This window comes from Carassius carassius, chromosome 22 (genome assembly GCF_963082965.1).
Source record: "Carassius carassius chromosome 22, fCarCar2.1, whole genome shotgun sequence".
NCBI lineage: Eukaryota > Metazoa > Chordata > Actinopteri > Cypriniformes > Cyprinidae > Carassius > Carassius carassius.
Genome location: NC_081776.1, coordinates 28,129,839 through 28,137,289, shown reverse-complemented (window position 1 = coordinate 28,137,289; position 7,451 = coordinate 28,129,839). Strand labels below are relative to the sequence as shown.

Genomic DNA, 7,451 nt, shown 5'->3' with positions numbered 1-7,451 from the left:
CAAGTGATGGAAGAAATCTGTTTTTTTTTTCATTACTAAAAGAAACTCCAATTGAAAGGAATGTTTCTTTTTACAATGACATAATGAAAAGGAATTCGGAATTTCTAGAATTGATATTTGGACCCCACAAGGGTAGACCAGTGTATGTGTGTATAAACATGTACTTATACACTAACATACGACCAAGTGATGGAAGAAATCTGTCATTACCAAAATAAACTAACTAACATTAACCTACAACACGATCGCTGCTTCCCACTTGAATAGTGAAAGTGTATTGGCACGTTCACCAAACAAGAAGACTCACCTTCAGAATTGAAGGGGAAACCTCATTGGTGTGTTGTACCCTTGTGTTGGAACTTTCCACCAGTTCCTTGTTGTTGTTTTCATCAACCTAAAACATTGATCACAGTCAATTCTTTAATCATTGCTCTAGCAACCAACTGTTGTCAACTCTGCTAGGAAAGTTAGTAGCCATTGTAATATTACAATGGAAAAGATAACAACAAAATTTTAAGTAACTTTTTTTAACCCACACGTATTATAGTATGTATTATATATGTAATATAGTATACCTTACCCTCCAAGGCTAATCAATTCCGCCATAATCATATGTGAGTTCATCTCCTCTCTCTATGTTTTGAAAAGCAAACAGGACTAGATGTGGCTTTCCATCTGAAACAATTTTTTTCACCCGGCAGTTAGGATTAACATGGTCATCATTGACCAGCCTCCCCAATGATCCATTTTCCACAGCAGCATCAATGCTAAAGGAATCCAAAAACATATGATAAATACAAATAATATACAGGACCTAAAAGAATATGAATGCTTTTCTATAGCTCAATATATGCTTGAGATCAAAGTCACATGATTTTTATGTGTGGTTGAATCAAAAAACAATGGTTGTGTTATCTCGGAGAAGGAACTTTTGATTATGCTTCTCATACTCACTCCTCTCTTCCCCACGCTACGCTTCATGGACGAGCCGTTCACACTCGCCGGTTTTAATGGGAATTGTATTGGTTTTAATGTAACCTATAATGGTGTCTATTGGATGGATTCTGTTGGTGGGATGTAATATGGCAGAAGGCAACCAATAGAATAACATTAATTCCTATTGGAATAATTCCAAAAAAAAATTGTTTAACTAAAACTGTAAGAATGTCAGCTTTTTTTGCAGTAGGGTAATGATATTCATACTGTGTGCTGCACATTGTTGACACTATTGAGCTGAAGTTTGACTTTGCAATTACAATATGTAGAAAAAAAAATTGCAATTAGATATTTTCCACATATGGCACAGCCCTACTGCTGATAGTGAGCTATGATGTCAGATCGCTCTTTCAATAGGAAAAAATATCCCACCTTTGATAGTCAATCATATTTACAGTACAAATCTTGTCAGTAAACTATGAGGGCAAAAAAAAAAAAAAACAGAAACAAAATAATCATTCATTAATCGTAATCGAGGTAAAATGTTCAATTAATCGAGGTATTGATTTTAGGCCATAATCGTCCAGCCCTAACATAGACCAGTTAAAGAATTGTGTTGGTGTTCCCTTTTAACGCTGTTCATTAGGGATGCACTGGTTGACCGGCCATAAATCGGAACTGGATGGTTTTTGCTTAAAATACGCGATCGGCAATCAGCCGCTTTTTGGTCTTTTTTTTTGGCCGATTTTTCCGAAAGTGCACCCGCGTGCACAGACTACATTGTAATCGTTCGCTATGTCATTTGTGTGGAAGTATTTCGAAATCTGTGCGCAGGACACGGGCAACCGTTCAGCACTGGAAGTGCAGAGCTACACGTCTGAGGCACAGATAGCAGGAAGTAAACAGCAGCTGGTGTACTGGCGCACAAATAAGAGCCTCTTTCCCCACACTCACTAAGGCTGCGCGAGTATACTGTACCTGTCCGCGCCCTGCACACGTGTAGACAATGAAGAGATGTTCAGCTCAACTTCTCACGTGTTGGATGAGAAACAAATGGACTCAACTGTGACAAGACTGAAATGTTTTTTTTTTTTTGTAAAGTACAACTTGCATACACGTTTGAAAAGCCAGAAGTAAACATCAGTTCTGCATTAGGATGATTATTTTTATTTTACCTTAAAATTACATAGACTTAATTTGATTTAAAAATCACCTGCTTTGGCACACTGAAAAAGTGTTTCATTCATCCAATTAAAACATTTTAATGGTAATGATTCACATCTATATATTTTTTACTTGAGACAATAAGTTTAAAAAAATTTCATTGGCTCAAGTAAATAAATCATTACCCTAATTTTTTTTTAAATTGGATGAATGAAACACGTTGCATCTTTGTTTTATTCACACCAACATTATTTGATTTTAACATTTTGGAATAATGTATTTATATTTATATATATTGTATTTTTATTTAATCTCACTGGTAAAGACTTTTTTTTAACCAAATTTAAAAACTAAAAAAAATACTGAATGCTGATTAAGAAAGCTCTTATTGAATGTGCGTTGATTGTGTTGTTAGGACTGTAGAACTATGCAGTTGTTGCCTTTAATTTCACATGGTTACAGTTAATCTTTTAATTTAAGGCCAGTTCTCTGTAGTTTCAACCCAATTCAAAAACAAAAGCTAAATGCTGATGTCTGTACCATCTATGTCTGTATTAAATCTAGGCTACTTACTGTGCCATTAATTTCAGATGGTTATGGTTATTGTTTTCAATAGCCAAAAGCCAGCCGGAATCGGCCAGTTTACTTGTAAAAAAATTGGTATCGGAATCGGCAATGAAAAATCATGATCATGCATCCCTACTGATCATACATAATTGTTCAATTGTTCATAATTGTACATAATATGGTTGATAACCAGTTCAACTTTTTTTCCCAGAGTTTTGAAAAAGTGAAATTGTTATTGAAGGATGCATGTATGCTATTGAAAAAGTAACCTGCTTGAATGCAGACTAGATTCTTACCACCATTTTTTGCCATGCCAGTAGAAGTCAAACATAAAAACTGCCTGTGATGGATGATACTTCTTCCTCCTAGCTTCAGATTCAGCAGAGTCTATCAACTCTCCTCTGTATTCCACAACAAAATCCCCTTTTTGAAATGGGGACAGGGCAAACACACCACGAGCTATCAACATAAAATGCATAAAGATATCACATCTGATGTGGCAAGATTGCAAGTGCACGGTGTAACCACTGTTGACAGTAAAGGCAATCTAAATTCATTGTACAAAAATATACATAAATAATCCAGAATTGTGCCGAATCAAATATTTTGTAAAACATTTCATGTTAACTTGCCTTTTATTGGATTTATGTGTCGTGCCTCCAAAAAACATGTGTTGTCAGTGGCACTATGCACATGTTGCAGTGCTACAGCTTCCGGTTTCAGTCGCAACCTCTTCATAGTGACTTCCACCTGTGCTGAATAATTTAAATGCACTATTTAAGCTATAACGAATTATTAATTACATGTGATACACCAAAAAAACTAAATTTCTGAACATTTTATTATATTAGGAACATGTCCAACATTAACACTGTCAAACCAAATTAGATATTCCAGGAACTTCATGCAACTCCATTGTGTATACATACAAGTCTCTCACTGCGAGTTGCCCATTTTACTAGAATAAAAATACTTTTACAGTGAAGTTAAGTTACTCAAAAGAATACAAAAAGACAGTATACTGTATTTTGTAATTCAACTATTCAATTTGGCTACTACTTGAACTGTACTTACCTTATGCATCTGCAGTGCCAAAGCAATTTCTTCAAACCTGTTGACAAACAACTTGTTAATATGATTTTTGTGCAGTTGAACAATTTAATCTGATGTGACTCACAGAATGACCATCCTCAAATCACCCAATTTCTTTTCTTAAAACATTTTGTTTTCTGTACAACTGTTTAAAGACTTCTGCAATAATCTGAATCATCAGGGATTGACATTAATGCTTGTCCACTTGTCCTGAAGAAACAAACAAAAAAATTATATATATTTTTATATTGGTTACTCTAAGGGGTTGATCACTTATCCAAACCAGGTATTTTTACTAATTAAATTGAAAATTGTTATGAATTCTTGTAAATGCTATTTTATTTTGATGTGTAGATTTTAATGTGTAAATACAGCTGGCAAAATTTAGGTTTAATTTAATTTATTTTAATTTCTAGGGTGTATATTGTGACAAAAGGTAATGATTTTGACAGGGTATGATGATTTTATACATTAGAAAAAAATTTGTCAAACATATTGGCACAATAATTTTAGTGATTTGCAGATTTTGTCAAGTGCCATGTTGTAAATGTGATTTCACTTCACATTGAATTTAATTGGCACATTTAAGAGAAACTGCCAATTTCATGTGACAGCCCATTTGTGCAAAAGTTCTCAAATTTGAGATTATCAAGTGTGATTTGTGTTTATGAGTGTGTTCTGATCTTGAGTGATTTTTTTAAGAAGCATACCTCTTCTAGAAAAGGTGGATCCCACAAGTGATGTCCCAGTCATGGGGTCTCACAAAGTAACAAAAACAAGGATGTGTGTGTGTGTTTTTTTTTCTTTTAATGGGCTGTGACATGAAATTGAGTTGCCATTTTTTTTCTAGATGGCATTAATTCCCTGGCCAACAACCTTTGTGCCATCAAAAAAAATTACAAGCATTTTTTATGGAGCTACTGTTTAACCATATTCTGGTTTCGACATGACACGGGGAGAGTATTGCTTGTCTGAAGGACGAGTAGACAATAAATTTAATGTCAATGCCTGGTCATAGTCGATTGATCTAGGTCTTTATGAACAATTATTTTTTCAATAACTCCTTATTTAATAATGTTAGACCCTAGCTAGGTAGTGAATAGTGAGCTAATAAAACTAGCAGGCAGACAGTAAGCTACAGTTATAATGCTAACTAGCGGTTAATAAAATAAAAACACTAACGAATGCCAAGGCTAATGCTGTGTTCACACCAAACGCGAATAGAGCGTCTGGCGCGAATGATTTCAATGTTAAGTCAATGCAAAGGCGCGTTAACGTGAATTGACGCGCGAAACGCGCTAATGGTGCTTTTTGTGCATTTAGCGTTTGACCCGAGTTCGCGTCTGCCGCCCGAGTTGAAAAATTTGAACTTTGGCATCAATTCGCGCCCCGTTAACCAATCAGGAGCCTGCTAGGAGTCACTCATTCAACAAGGAGGAACGACTGATGCTGTCAGTGAGCAGTCAACCGAATCTATATGACAAAAGTTCATATTTCTATAGAGACAGGAATAAAAAGGACCTATAAATATATATGTGTGTGTGTGTGTATAAGACATATTAATGAATAAAGGCCAAAGATAAGAAACTTTTCGTTTTACCCAAACAAATTATATTTTATCTTCAACCACTAAAGAGACATCAGAGCCAGCGGCAAATGTCAGAAGATCTAGCCGAGGTGAGGCTGCTCTCGGCGGATACATGATGACAGAGCTCCGGCTGATCATGTGGAGCTCACGTCTCCGAGATCGGCGAAACACATTTTTTAAATAGACGCTGTCAATATAAATAAACCGCATATTTGAGTTTAAAACAACTACATTCTCGCCTGAAATACTTTTAAAACTACATTTCATGACACGATAACAGTAATATTTAGAAAGTTATCTGAATAAAAATGGCGGTTGAAAATGCTGCGTGAACTCCCATGACGCGAATTCTCGTCTTGTTGTGAAGTTAATTTCACGCGCAAATGAAGCGAATGGTCAAGCGGCAAACTAGACGCGGTAGACGCGAATTTGACGCTCTATTCGCATTTGGTGTGAACACAGCATAACACTATTTAACCAGAGCGAGTGAGATGAGGCGCCCGCGCTGTAGTGCGTCACTGCACCGTGACAGAGAAGAGCTGTCTGCTAGCTAGCGGCCACTAACGCTAACAATGGCCAGTTTTGACTGCATAAACTTTACCCAGGAACTAGAGACTTTTGGGTGGTTGAAATGTTAGCTAGCTGCTACTAAGATGATAACACTAGCTGAGCTAGCAGGGTCATAACGGCGGGCTGACTGCTGGCCCGCAGCTAGTCCTAACTACTTTCTATAACAAAATACAGAAGTTACAGGAAATGTGTTTTTTTTTAAGTAATCTAGGTTGTTGCTTTCTTCATTATTCATAGCATATGTGTTACAAACATTCGGTATATTACCTTATATTCAGTATTCCGAATGATAATAGATTATTCCAGCCAAGACATTTTTCCCTTATGGAACCTTCCGACCGTTAACGATGTCCAACGTCATCATCACGACACTTCACGTCTCTTCAAAAGATGTACTGTATGTCGTGCGTAGCCCGGTGTCGTGGTACTGACCCACGTGACAAACAATCATGCCTTTCATTGGCTTATAGTGTGTATAAGTGTGTGAGAGTGCAATACCATTAAGCGAGTTAGGGGGGCAAAATATTAGCACACTTAAACACACTTTTTTTTTTGTTCATCACTTGTGGGCCAAACTCAGATTTCTGCACTAGACATATCAGCAAAGCGTTTTCTATTCATTCCAATCATAATCTTTGTGGGGTCCAGCAAAATGGCCCCACACTGTTTTTGGGACCACACACACACACACACACACACACACACACACACACACACACACACTCACACACACTCACAAATGCACAAACACACACCCACACCACAAACCCACCCATACACACACCAAATTGAATTACAAATTGTTTGTAGAATTGTAAAATGTTATTTGTTTTACTTTTTGAATGTATATACATGCAGATTTTGTTGCATATATATCTGTTCTAAATTCAGTGTAAACACTAGGCTTTGGCAATATATTGTAACAATTGTCAATAAAGCACATATTGAAATTTAAAATAGAGTATGTGTGTGAGAGAGAGAGAGTGTGTGTGTGTGTGTGTGAGAGAGAGAGAGAGAGAAAGTGTGTGTGTGTGTGTGAGAGAGAGAGAAAAAGAGTAATAGAGCTGACTCTTAAAAGAGCCATTGGTTGAATTTTTTTTAGGGATTGTAGATGGAGGAGGAGAATGCGATCTGAGTTAATGTAATTAAGTATTTTGTCCTTTAACATAAAATGGATGAAAATCACGGTAATTGTAACTGAACTGAACTACAGTTACTGTGGTAAAAGCATAAGCGATGCAGTTTCTGTGTTATAACTGTAAACTACCGCAGTAGAACTGCAGTTACTGTGGTGAAAGTGTGGCAAGGGTTGTGTTTCCACTGTTATGCTGATGATACTCAGCTATATACCAGGTCAAGAAAATATGATCATATTACCCCAATTTTACAGTCTCTGCACTGGCTACCTATTAAGTTCCGTATCAGTTACAAATGATCATTACTTACCTATAAGGCCCTAAATGGTTTAGCTCCTGCGAACCTAACTAGCCTTCTACCACGCTACAATCCATCACGCTCCCTAAGGTCACAAAAC

General features: G+C 36.5%; 2 long non-coding RNA genes across 2 annotated transcripts; both read right to left on the bottom strand.

Moving 5' to 3' along the window:
* Positions 1-305: 305 nt before the first annotated feature.
* Positions 306-3,081, bottom strand: LOC132098495 (uncharacterized). Its single transcript, XR_009422942.1, has 3 exons — positions 2,964-3,081; positions 581-767; positions 306-394 (listed from the first exon to the last, which is right to left on the bottom strand). It is a non-coding gene; the product is annotated as an uncharacterized LOC132098495 (long non-coding RNA).
* Positions 3,082-3,298: 217 nt separating this feature from the next.
* Positions 3,299-6,278, bottom strand: LOC132098494 (uncharacterized). Its single transcript, XR_009422941.1, has 3 exons — positions 6,185-6,278; positions 3,742-3,778; positions 3,299-3,422 (listed from the first exon to the last, which is right to left on the bottom strand). It is a non-coding gene; the product is annotated as an uncharacterized LOC132098494 (long non-coding RNA).
* Positions 6,279-7,451: the final 1,173 nt, after the last annotated feature.